The sequence below is a fragment of the Rhipicephalus microplus genome, chromosome 3, assembly GCF_043290135.1.
Source record: "Rhipicephalus microplus isolate Deutch F79 chromosome 3, USDA_Rmic, whole genome shotgun sequence".
NCBI classification, from domain to species: domain Eukaryota; kingdom Metazoa; phylum Arthropoda; class Arachnida; order Ixodida; family Ixodidae; genus Rhipicephalus; species Rhipicephalus microplus.
The window spans coordinates 267473721-267487163 of NC_134702.1; the positions used below are offsets into that span (position 1 = coordinate 267473721).

General features: G+C 47.0%; 2 protein-coding genes across 2 annotated transcripts in view; both read left to right on the plus strand.

The window, feature by feature from the left end:
• LOC119159824 (uncharacterized) overlaps positions 1-13443 on the plus strand; it is a 202215-nt gene that overhangs the window by 140883 nt on the left and 47889 nt on the right. The window lies entirely within an intron of this gene.
• Positions 1968-13443, plus strand: part of LOC142804253 (uncharacterized) — a 325610-nt gene continuing 314134 nt past the window's right edge. Inside the window, exon 1 of the mRNA XM_075891002.1 lies at positions 1968-2271. The gene's annotated coding sequence lies outside the window, so the exon portion shown is untranslated. The remainder of the gene's footprint in view (positions 2272-13443) is intronic.

The window sequence follows — 13443 nt, forward strand, 5'->3', positions numbered from 1 at the left end:
GATGGAGGTAAGTAGGCTCCGATGATGGTGAATGTGGTCTTCTTGTTTTTTACTGTTAGGCAAACGTACTAGTTTTTTTCGTCAGGGGGTACAGGGTGATGAACATAAGGTAAGTCGCGCCGTATGAACAGAACGACCTTGCTGCGCTCTCCGTAGGTAGAAGACATACATCACTCATATCCAGACAGTCACATGTGAGCTGACAGGTTCGGTTCACAAATCACAATTATGGAGAACTGGTTCGTGAATACATATGCCGGAACTCGGACATACGCGCCCTAAGTCCTCTGGCGTTCCACTGAAGGACAGATGCGTTCTTGACCTCCTCTCGAAAGGATAACATGTTGCGGGCCATCGTTTTACTTTAGAGCTGCGAGCACCGGACTCAAAGTGTCCAGCACCTGGAGTGTGCTCTACGCTGACGGGGTGCTCATGTTGCTTAGGAGCATGCGCATTGCGCTCATAAGGGTCTGCAACATGTTAATGACCTGGCGATCCTCAGTTGTCTTTTCATCAGTGATTCGTGATGGCATCGAGGTTGGTGGGATTCGATGCACCTCTGAAACAGGCTGTGTTCGTGGAAGTGATGGCCACTCTTCACGAGGTGTGAGTCCTGACCCTGATCCTGTTTTCGGTGTATCCGTCTTCGCAGAGCTTGATGATGGGGGGCCAGTTCTTCTTGCTTGAGATGACGTGTCTCTATCGGCAGATGTCACGTTTCGTTATGATTTTCTGTGGTGACGCCGACGTCGCCTGACAGTAGCAGCGGCTTCTCTGTGCGTCGAATTGTCACGCACCATGCGTTTCACCACCGCGCGTTCATTTCGCACTCGTTGGCAACCTTTAGACGACGCTTTATGAGCGCCGTGGCAATTGGAGCATTTGAACCCAGTTGCGGGGCAGGTGTCTTCTGAATGAGGTTCGGCACACCGCGGGTGCACGACATTCCTGGTACATACTCCTTTGACATGTCCCATCTTGAAACATCTGAAGCATTGTAGGAGCTTCGGTATGTATGGACGGACCTGGTGGCAAACGTGGCCAACTTTGACGTGTGGGAGAAGACTTTCTTTCTCGAAAACAATCTTCAGGCAACGTGACTGACCAAGCCTTGCGATGTGCTTGATGAGGATGTCGTGTGTAGTTTGCTTTATCGAGATTGGAAAATCGTCAGAAGGAATGGAAATGTCCAGGTCATAAATGATGCCAACACTGCCTTTACAGTCAGTGTGGATCACTGATTTAACTGTGACTGTCGATTTCCAAGATGATCTGTAGGCTTTGCAGCGCACTACGGTGTTGAACATCAACTGCCAGAACATTCTTCCGTGAGTTGATCCTGACGTCTTTCATTTCATTTGGAGCGAACGAGTGCATCGAGGTATGCAGAGAAGACTTGCCTGTTAAGCCGCCGTAGGTTGGCTGAAGGGTCCACAGCAACGAAGAGTATAGTGTGTCGCCAACGCTGCACTGTAGCCTGCACGGTGGATATACTCGCCTTCGACGATGTTTGTAGCAGTCTCCTTTTTACATTGCGGCTCATGACGACTGTGTAGTCGTCATCCGATGACTCGAAACCGTCGGAGTAGAGCTCCGTTGCCGCGCTGTCTGTTCCACTTGAGGTGGTCCCACGTTTCCTAGCTGCTGCCAGACGTAGCGGTTGTCCACCTCATTTTTGGCAGCAGCGGCGGTGGCACCGGCATCATCACTTACCCTGACCATCCTACGCGCAGGCTTTTCATTGTTTCCACGTGCGGAGACTTGACTGCTGCCTGGGGACTTCACGGCTGCGTCTGCGCGGGATGCTTCCTGCGTTGCCACATCATACCGTCCAAACAGCGCTTACCCTCGGCCTGGCTTTCTGAGTGACGTCAGTCCCCGTGACCTCGGATTCACACATCTTCTGGCTTTAAAGGAGCCACATCTTCTGCTTGACCGGCATTTTTGGCAGCAGCGGCGGTGGCACCGGCATCATCACTTACCCTGACCATCCTACACGCAGGCTTTTCATTGTTTCCACGTGCGGAGACTTGACTGCTGCCTGGGGACTTCACGGCTGCGTCTGCGCGGGATTCTTCCTGCGTTGCCACATCATACCGTCCAAACAGCGCTTACCCTCGGCCTGGCTTTCTGAGTGACGTCAGTCCCCGTGACCTCGGATTCGCACATCTTCTGGCTTTAAAGGAGCCACATCTTCTGCTTGACCGGCATTTTTGGCAGCAGCGGCGGTGGCACCGGCATCATCACTTACCCTGACCATCCTACACGCAGGTTTGTGCAGGACTTTTCATACCCCTTCTGGAACTTTTTTCCGCTGCTGCTGCCAAACTAGGAGTGTAGATGCCCAGTACTCAGATGCCCTCTGAACTCACGAAGTTCCTTAAAGATATTCGACAGGAAATGCGTGACATGCGAAGCGCTATCGAAAAAGAACTCAGAAAAGAATTCAAAGATATGAAACAGTCTATCGACTTTTTCAGCACTCAATTTGATGCGATGGCGACACGCTGTTCGGCAATTGAAAAAGAAAACGCTTCTCTCAAAAAGGAAAACACTGCTTTAATAACCAAATGTCGGGAACTTGGACACCAGGTTGCTGGCTTGGAAGAGAGGGTGACTACCCAAGAGCAGTATTCAAGAAACAAAAACGTTGAAATTAAAGGTGTACCGTTTGTAAAAAATGAAAACCTTTCTGCAGTTTTAGGGAAGCTTGGTAGCCTTGTAGGTGAATCCGTCTGTGACAGCGATGTTGATGTTTGCCACCGTGTATCACGACAGGATGGTGGGTGTCCGAATGTTGTCGTTCAGTTTCGTTCGCGTACGAAGCGAGATTGTTTCATCGAAAAAGCACGGAAAAAGCGCATATCTGCCACTGATCTGGGTCACTCTGATGACACTTCCATTTTCATAAATGAACGCTTGTGCCCAACGCTAAAGAAGCTTCTCGGACAGGCTGTAGCACGAAAGAAAGAAAGGCAGTGGAAGTACGTGTGGACACGGGAGGGCAAAGTTTTCGCGCGGAAAAGTGACAACTCACGTGTACTTCGCATATCTGTTGTTCAAGACCTTGAAAAATGGAGTGATCTCACTCGTGAATTACACGTTTTCCCCACTACGGCCCTTCATCATGGCCGATACACTACACACACCTAGCGACGTTAGCAGAATACTTTCTTCAAAGAAAAACAAATGTACGTCCTTCTTGCACTTGAACACGCAATCGGCGCGCAATAAGGACGATCATCTGAGCGCGCTGCTGTCCTCTTTTGGTTTTCCATTTGACATTGTAATGTTGAGTGAAACATGGTATCGCAACGACGAAGTACTGCAGGTGTCTGGTTATGTTACGCATTATCTGAATCGACGCGATAAAAAAGGAGGCGTCGTTCTACTGCTAACTAAGAGTACCCTGCATTGTGAAGTGTTGAAAGCTTTTACTCGCACTACTACTGACTTTGAAATTTTGACTGTTCAGCATGGTCGTAGCATTTTTTCCGTAGTATATCGCCCACCTGTAGGAAACGTGGTAAACTTTCTCGAATACATTGACAATCTACTGTCCTGGGTTAATGATAACGATTACAGACTAGTTCTGGGTGGTGATATTAATATTAACATGTTTCATCACAGCTCGCTTCGCAGACGCATAGTACGGGTGCTTGAATCAAATGCATGCACTAATACAATTTCCACACCTACTCGTATCCAAGGTAACTGCGAAAGTTTACTCGACATTTTCGTCACAAATATTGATGCACAAAACGTTGAATCGGGTGTCATCACGGCTCAGGTCAGCAACCACTTGCCCATATTTCTCATTGTGAATTCATCTATGTTGCCCTTGCATCCTTCCGCAGATCAGCACTACACATTTCAAGATATTAACCCATTAACTCTTGATAAATTCCGTGACGAAATCTCGCGCATAAGCTGGCAAGACGTGTACGACGAAAGCGACTGCGACAAAGCGTACGAGTTGTTTTTATCCGCATTTAAGAACGCTTACGCAAAATTATTCAAGCGTAAAACAAAAAAAGCCAGAAAAGCAAGAAAGCCATGGATTAATGACAGTGCGTTGAAATTGATAAAGCAAAAAGATGCTCTTTTTAAACAGTTCTAAGGACAAGAGACGCAGTAGTTTTAGCCGCGTTTAAAAAACTCCGGAATAAAGTTAATGGGTTCCTAAGGGCAGCAAAGACACAGTACTTCGAGAAATTGTTCCCTGCCGAAACGATAATGCGAACCGATGTCACATGGAGAAAGCTAAATAGTTTACTGCATGGAAACCAACAGGCAGATAATCAAGAGAAATTAACAGTAGACAGTGAGCTCATTTAAGGCACGGCCTTAGCTGACGCTTTTAACAACTATTTTGTGTCACTTGTAAATAGCTCCTATGATCCCCAATGCATAAAATATTTAAAACCCAAAATCGTTCACAGTGCATTCCTAAACCCGACAGACACTCAAGAGATACAAAGCATGTTTCGCAGTATTCGGAATAGTAAAAGCTGCGATATCGATGACCTGCAGATTCGCCCAGCAAAGCATGTACTAGATCTAATCGGTCCTGTCTTGGAGCACGTGTACAATCTTTCGCTGGCGAACGGCACATTTCCAAGACGCATGCAAATCGCGAAGGTAACAGCACTTTTCAAATCTGGCGACAAAAACAAGTTCTCGAACTATAGACCAATATCAATTCTGCCTATTTTTTCTAAATGTCTCGAGAAGCTGATAAATGTAAGAATAACCTCATTCTGTAACAAGCACAATCTTCTTACAGATTTTCAATTTGGATTTAGAAAAGGTCGCTCAACTGAATTAGCATTATTGACCCAAAAAAAATAATTCTGCAAGGCTTTGAAGAAAATTTGGTTACCCTTGGCATATTCATTGATTTTTCAAAGGCCTTCGATACCATCAATCACAACACTTTACTAACAAAACTTGATATTTACGGCTTTAGAGGAACATTTCTGAAATTAATTAGAAGTTATCTGCAGTATAGGTATCAAACCGTTGTTATAGGCAATCACTATTCAAAAAATTTACCGATACGTGCTGGGGTCCCGCAAGGCAGCATACTTGGACCACTATTGTTCAACATTTATATAAATTATTTAACGAATATTAAGACTACGGCGCGATTTGTTATCTATGCGGACGACACTAGTTTATTTATCACTTCTAGAAACGTTGCCGAACTCATCAGCACTGCCAATGATACTCTAGAACAAATAAACAAATGGAGTTTATCAAACTCGCTAACTATTAATGCTGCCAAAACAAAAGGCGTGCTTTTTCAACCAAAGAATAAAAAACAGATAGTACATGGATGTCTCCATATAGGAACTTCCGGGATAGAAGTAGTACCTTCAGTCAAAAGTTTAGGCATCATTTTTCAGGAAAACATGTTATGAAATGAACATGTCAACACTATTGCCAATAAGCTTGCTCGAGTCACAGGTATACTAGAAAGATTACGCCTCTTGCTGCCATTGAAAGTGAAGCTCTTACTTTATAATTCTCTTTTTCTATCATATATCAATATTTGTCATCTCGTATGGGGCAACACAACCAGCTCAAACATCAACATTTTATTCCTTTTGCAAAAGAAAGCCGTTCGAATGATTTTAAATGCTCCATTCGATGCACACACGGACCCTATTTTTGACCAGTTAAATATCATACCATTAAAGGCAGTGTACAATACAATTTTGCAAAAACGGTTTTTAATAGAAAGAAAGAATAGCATGGGTTTTCTAGAGCAATTGTCAAGGCTCACATTAAATTCAAGCACGTTCAGTACACGTCACAAAGAAACCTGGCATGTTCCACATTGTAGAACAAATTATGGAAAACAAATGCTACGTCATGCCTTACTATCTTTGCTAAACTCTCTTCATTAACTGCCATATTTCCCCTCCCGAAGGATCTGGATGTGCCGATCATACATCTTATTCGCTATTGTGTTTTAAATGAACATGCATTTTATGTTAAAAGTACAAGGCGAAGCGTTTTTGAACTTTTGTATATTCATTAGTGCATACTTCTTATGTTCGTATGTTTACTATGTATTTTTGTGTATTTTTGTGTTGAAGGTGTATAGCGACGCGTTTAAAACTTTGTATATAAATTTGTTCATTGTTTTCGGATGCAAGCGCTTTAAATTATCTCTATTTCTTACTGTGCGTGTGTGTACATGAATCTCTTCTTGCATTGCATTTTTGATCTTGCCCGCCAACTGTTTGTTGCGAAAAAAAAAAGGGGGGGGGGCACAGACCTCGTCAAGCCGTAATGTGGCTTTTTGTCTGTGTTCCTGTTATCTGTACAATGTATAGATGCGAAATAAAGTTCAAGTTCAAGTTCAGTTCAAGTTCAAAACTCTTGAGAGGGTTCTTCATTCATTCTCGCAAGGAGAGAGCGGCAGCTCCCAGAATTTGCGGTAAAACAAATAGAAAATTCGAGACAAGGGTACAAGCGTTCTATGAAATAGACACTTCGTCGTCGTCGTCCTCTTCTCTCCACGTGTCCCTGGTGTGGCGAGAAACCCATAGAATACCACACAACAAGGGGATGCCAAAATATAACGGCAGTACCCATCATACACAACACCACGCTGGAGCAGTGGGAAGGTGCGCTGTCCAGCCGGGAAGTGGACGACCAAAACTGTCTGGTTGAACGCGCCAGACGGGCAGCAAAGGCCGCAGGAGTCCCGGACTGAGGACCCACGCACAAGCGTTCTGCAGAACAGCGCTTGGCAGAACAGCTCCAAGGCTCAATAAGGTTTATTCTCTCTCTCTCTTTCTCTCTCTCTCTCGCACCGCTGTAGTCACAGGGGTTTCCGTAGAGTGCGCATCCTTGGCGAGCTCGTCGGCCACTTCATTGCTGGATATTCAAACGTGCTTTGCAGCACAAGATCACACCCGAGGTCCTGCGCCGCTTCGAGCTTTCGCGCGATGCGCGTGGCAACCAGAGCTCTGCGGGAGTCCTGCGCGAGCAGTTGGAGAGCAGCGCGGGAGTCCGAGAGAACGGCAGCCGACGGAACTCGCTTTCCAAGGAGGGCATCGGCGGCGAGGTCAAGCGCGGCGAGTTCGGCTATCGTCGACAATACCTCGCAGACGAAGCGGCACTCGCTGAGAAGCTCCAGCGAAGGCAATAAACACGCAGCCGTGGCACGGCCATCGTTCTGCCCTGAACCATCGGTGAAGACGAGGAGTCGACCTGCAAGAAGTCCGTGGAAAGTGGCTGCAGTTTCGTGCCGAAGCACACACTCTGGCGTCGGCCGCTTGCTTGCCACTCCCCGTAACCGTGTCCGAATCTTCAGAGGGCGATGCCGGCAGGGTGGGGAACTATGGCCATTCACATCCCGTGAGCTCGGGACGAGAGCGTTGAATGCCGCAGCGCATTGCCCCATCAGTAAGTGCGGCAGTGAGGAGAACCAGAATACCAGCGGTGTCCTCAAATGCCCTAAGAACGTCGTCATTTTCAGTGGTCGGCGGTGCGTCATCAACAATTCCAACGTGTTCCAGCTCCAAGAATAATCTTAGTTGACAGGAAACATCTTCTGGTTCCTGATTCACGCTGACTTGGATAACTCTGACGCTCATCAGGTGTGTTCAGGCGGACGATGTTGTGTCTGTGCCCAGTAGCACCCATCCGAACACATTCTCTACGGTCACGAGCCTCTCATTGACGCGTTTTACACTACCGGTTCCAACGTACCAATAGTGATCAGCCCCAACAACCAGCTCAATTCCAACGGCAGGCTGTTAGCCGTCCTGTACTGTGTCAGCAAGAACGAGGCCCTGTTTCTGCACGAGGTGGGCAACGTGATCGTCCGGTGGTGGAAGCAGGTCGCCACAGATCTCGGGTATCTCGAGTCGAGTGCTTCAACGCGGACTGTGGCGTTGTCGTGCCAGTTCTTGAGCCAGCATTCCACCCGACGACAGCGTCTTTCCTCCAACGACCTCTGACTTCCAAAGGCATAGATGGTCAGCCTCTCCTCTCCTACGACGAGTAGCTTTGGACGACGGAAAACCTCTTCTAGTATGAATGTTCTCTGGCTACCACCGTCGAGGTGCATTCGCACCGAAGCAATCTTATTTTCTCCATCTGCGAACGCTGGCGCCCTTTGTAGAAGTGCCCGAGTTTTTCCTCGAGTTCGTTCCACCTGTAGCGATGACTGAACTGTGACACCGGCTGCTGAAGCACCTTCACTTGAGGGAAGTGGCACTGCTCTTTGGTTGAGCTCGAAGACGTCCGTTGCGTGCCGTCTCGAACATTTCGCGCAATTGAGCCATCTCAAAGTACGGCACTCGGTGGCGCGGTGTTTTTTTTTTTCGCACGCTTGTAACAGCGCCGTTACTTTGACATCACCGCCCTTTTCTGGTCTATTGGAGTGGGAGTGATACAGTTTTCCGCACTGTGCCCTTCTTGATCGCCAAAGATGCAGAGCGCCTCACCTCCAGTGACCGCTAGAGCAGACGCACACGGTGTTTGATGTTGATCTCTTGCGCTTGGAACTTTCTGTTTCATAGAGGCGACAGGCACCGGTCGTACTGCGCGCTGGGGTCTCTCTCGGCTTTCTACCTTCGCCTTCAAAAAGTTTAGGAACTGCTGAAGGTCATTTCAGGAACGGCTTTTGATGTTGTTTTTGTCCGATAGCACTAGAGGAAAAGCTCATTCGGGATGCTTTTCCGGAGAACGGTCAATAAAAGCAAGCCGTATGTGCTCCAAGCCACACCCAATGGCTCGATACAGCGGACGCCCGTCTGGAGTTCATCGTACAGTGTCCTCAGTCTCCCGGTATCTTGAAGGTTGTGAACCGGGCAGACTGCAAGCAATCATTACATGTGATCCTCAGTGATGAACTCGTCCTTGCGAAATCTTTCGACCAATGTTTTCCCAGCAATTTCGTAGTTTTGTTCATTGAGTGGCAGTCCGTCTATAGCAACCGCAGCCTTTCCGGTTAGATAGCTGGACAGATGCTGGAACTTGTTGATGGCATGGAGCGCAGGAGTTTTGTGAATCGTGCACTTGAACTGGTTCCAAAATCTGGCCCATGAGCGCAGATCCCCATTGAACTTCGAAATCTCCAGCTTCGAAAGTCTGGTTGTCAATGAAGGCAACTGGAGAGCCAAAGGCACCACTGTGCTCTGAACAGAACCAGAATGTACTGCTTGTTCCAAGTCATTGTTCACTGATGAGGTGCTTGACCTTGTTTCACTTAAGCCTTCATTCTTTAGGGCTCGCTCAATTTGGGTCTTCATGGTGGTAATCTTTTTGCTGTAATCAATGCAATCAGTGAGCGCGGTATCAAATTCCTGTAACTCAATCTTCTTATGGATGACGTCCTTCACTGTCCTTAGCTCATTTGCTTGTTCTATAAGATTTTCAAAATGTTCGGCAAGCTCACCGATTGCTGTGCTGTGGCTGGCGCTTGCAGCAAGACACTGCTCTCTGCGATGATGGTGCCGATAGCTTGTGAAAGGGTGGCTTGCCTTTTCTGCAGTCGCTCCACGGCACTTCCCGTGTCAGCTGGCGAAGTAATCTCGGGTTTCAGCACCAGAAAATGCAGAAGATTGCTTGCGCTCTAATCTTCATCGGCTGACTCTACTTGAAAAGCAAATTCTTTGCTGCGCGGTAACTATAGCAGGCCGGCTGGGCCGCGGGCGCAGGAGCCTTGAAGAGGAGCGACTCCACTCGTTGGTGACAGTTTCAAGACTGGTTTATTGAAGATGAATAAAAGTTTGGAAAGGAAAGCGATAGGTAGAATAGGAAGCAGGAAAGATCGGAGCCGATCCCACGAAGGCTACCATGGGAATGATGTGGGCGAAACCCCCTTCGCTCCCATTGACTTTGTGTTGGTGGCCCTCCTTTCGACCCGTGAAATTGGCCGGCGAAGATGAACGTCTTCGACAGCGTCTGTACGGCGGGAAAGCAGGGCGAACGTTTCAGCATTTTCAACACACACTTTTATGGACCCCGCGAATTCGTTAAAGGGTCCTTCAGGGGATTCATAAGAAAAAAACACTAAACGGCAATTATCATTGGCAAGGCCCTAAAGAGTAAATAATATGAAAACACAAGAAATAAAGTAACACATAATCATTCTACAGCAAATGGTGATTATTACTAAACCATCAAAGCATAAAAAAGACGGTAATTTTGTGTAATCGAGTACAAAAAGGTAGAAATTGGTGATAAGCATAAGTATGAATAGGAATACGTGTGAACGTCATTACTAGAAATATCACTAGTAGGACGAATTACTATGGATCGAATTTTTCAATTGTGCGAAGAAAGAGGTCAGTGACGGGGATGTTTTTTAGAGTAGCAGTCAGGCTATTCCGAATGGTAGTTCATCGGAAATACAATGTTTATCTACCTTATTAGTAGTTATTTTTGGTAATAAAATTAGTGTGCCTGAAAAACACTCAGTAGCTCGAGGTAACGTACGAAGAGACACAGGCAGTAAGTTGAGACTACTGTGAAGTATTCTGTATAATAAAAATGCAATTTTATAAGTAACCAGGTTGTGTACACCTCATACCTTCTGATTCTGAAACAAGTCGTCATCTCTTACAATCGTATTATTAGGCAATATTGTGGTTAGAGCTCTTTTTTGCATAATAAGAACAAATTTAAGTTAAGATTTGTACGTGCAACCTAATACAGCAATGTAGCAATGCAATAGCTCAAGTGTGAGTGAATAAATGCGTAATAAGGATTACGTCCCCGCAGGGGCGCCTGCGCAAGTGGGCGTTTGGTGTGTAGCGACACCACGGACCCGAGCTAACGGGGGAGTTTCTACTCCCTCCCACGCCTAGCCGTGCGTGGCTTTGCCGTGTTCGGGGAAAAGGGGATCCTGGGGGTTGAGCCGAAGCTGGGTGATTGGACCTTCAAGGCCCCCTGGCAGAGGCAACACACCCCTTTGGCCCCGGCTTCACGTAGACAGCACCCCTGGGCTGACCCACCCAGGGGAAATCGGCAGTCGCCTTTTCCTATCTCTCTCTGCCTACATCTTCGTTTTTATCTCTCACTATCTATCTGTCCTGTCTTCTACTCTCTTCTGTTTACTTCCAATTTTCCTGGCGGCAAGGGTTAACCCTGTGCAAATAGCCTACCTTGGTCTAGGCGCATTGGGTTGTGGCAGTGTAGTACGGCTGACGTCTGCAAGCTTTCAGCACCTGTAAACTTGCAGCGTCCCCTTGTTGGGCTCCGTGGTGGGTGGCTGCCAACGCTGCTGAACGAAAATAAGACCGGCATGCATGACGCACTCCCTCTACTATCTGATCTTACCGGCCTAAAGCGGGTACGCACCGATGACATAAATTTCTTCAACCAGCCAATAAAAACGTTTCTCCCTTTCTACGTCATTCACTGTGAAAAAACCGGAAAGCAAGCCAGGACTGTATCTCCTTTCGTAGTTGCCAGGTGTCTTACTGAAACTCTCGGGGCTGGATACAAAGTAACCAAAATGGCTAGTGGAGACCTTCTCCTCGAAATTCGGGACAAAGCACAATTTGTAAAGCTACACAGCATCTCAACGTTTGGTGACGTACCCATCGCCGTAACACCACCCAGATCTATGAACATCACTCGCGGAGTGGTATCTAATGCAGACTTACTTGACCTGACCGCAACTGAACATTTGGAGGGGTGAAAGAGCCAAATGTCACTAATGTACAGAGAATTATCATCAGAAGAGATAATAACGAAACACCAACGAAACACTTAATACTCACTTTTGCATCCAGTAAACTACCACAATCTATTCAAACAGGGTACACGAAGACATCTATCAGGCCGTACATTCCAAACCCTCGTCGTTGCTTCCAATGCCAGAGGTATGGCCATGGCTCTAAAACCTGTCGTGGTCGCCAAACTTGTGCACAATGTGGAGTCCTAGGCCACGTGTCTGAGAACTGCAAACAACTGCCTTACTGTGTAAACTGCGAAGGAAACCATGCCGCATATTCACGCTCCTGCACATACTGGAAAAAAGAAAAAGAAATAATTACATTGAAGGTGAAGAAGAACATTTCATTTAAGGAAGCACGGCGAAGAGTCGCATCGTTCTATGGACCCTCATACGCCGATGCGGCGCGTCAGGGGGCACCGCCGCACCAGCCCTCGCCACTCCTTCGGCCCGCGCATGCCGAGCTGGCGGCTGTGGCACTTGCCCCCAAGGCGGCTGTAGTCCAGGCTACACCGCCTACTCCCAAACAGAGACTGGATACTCCAGAGTCCTCCGGTCTCAATGCCTCACCTCACCAGGCGAGGCCCAAAATTCGAACTAACAGCCCGCACGTGCTGGAATCCATTGTCTCTGTGGAGGCAAAGGATACGTCGGTAGTACCCTTGGTGCCGAAAGAGCGGCGTGGCTCCTTGGAGCGCGCCAAGAAAACAAAAAAAGCAGATAACAGGGCCTGGTGACGGCCCTGTTACGTGAACTCCAACTCTCTGTCTAAACAGCCACTCGCTTTTCGCACACACAGCACTATTTTACATTCACCATGAACACTCAAATTATACAATGGAACGTCAGGGGGATTCTCAGAAACCTTGACGACATCCAAGAACTTTTACACGAACACTCACCAAAAGTGCTGTGTGTACAAGAAACACACCTTAATTCAAAACACAAATTTTCTTCGTAATTACGTTATTTTCTGAAAGGACCGTGATGATGCCATGACATCATCCGGAAGTGTTGCCATCACAGTGAATCAAGGTACACACTTATATCATAGTGAATCACGCATGCACACACTTACAACTCCAAACATCCCTTCAAGCAGTGGCTGTTCAAGTGGTTCTTTTTGATAAACTGATCACGATCTGCACTACTTACATTCCTCCTAGCTATCAGCTGCAAAAACGTGATTTACACTCTTTAATTGATGAACTTCCGGAGCCTTATGTTCTCCTTGGAGACTTTAATGCGCATAGAAGGCTTTGGGGTGACTCTCGGTGCAACGCGCGAGGTTGAATCATTGAACAGTTCCTTCTCTCGTCGAGCGCGTGTCTTCTAAATAGAAAAGAACCAACCTATTATAATCTCGCTAATAACACCTACTCCTCCATAGACCTAAGCATAGTATCGTCATCTCTTATGCCTCTACTCCAGTGGAATGTCGTCAGTAATCTGTACGGAAGTGACCACTTCCCCGTAATTTTGAGCACAACTACAGCAACTGAGTGTCTACCACGTGTTCACAAAGGGCTCGCAAACAGAGCCGACCGGGAACAGTTTTATACCATCGCTCGTCTAGGTTGGAGTGACATATGTACTTTGAATATTGATGTTGCTGTCAACTACTTCACAGCGTTTTTGATTGATGCTGCAACAAAATGCATTCCACAAATAAATAGACACCCTGGAAAACAGCGTGTGCCATGGTGGAGCTCTGAATGCCGAAACGCGCACAAACA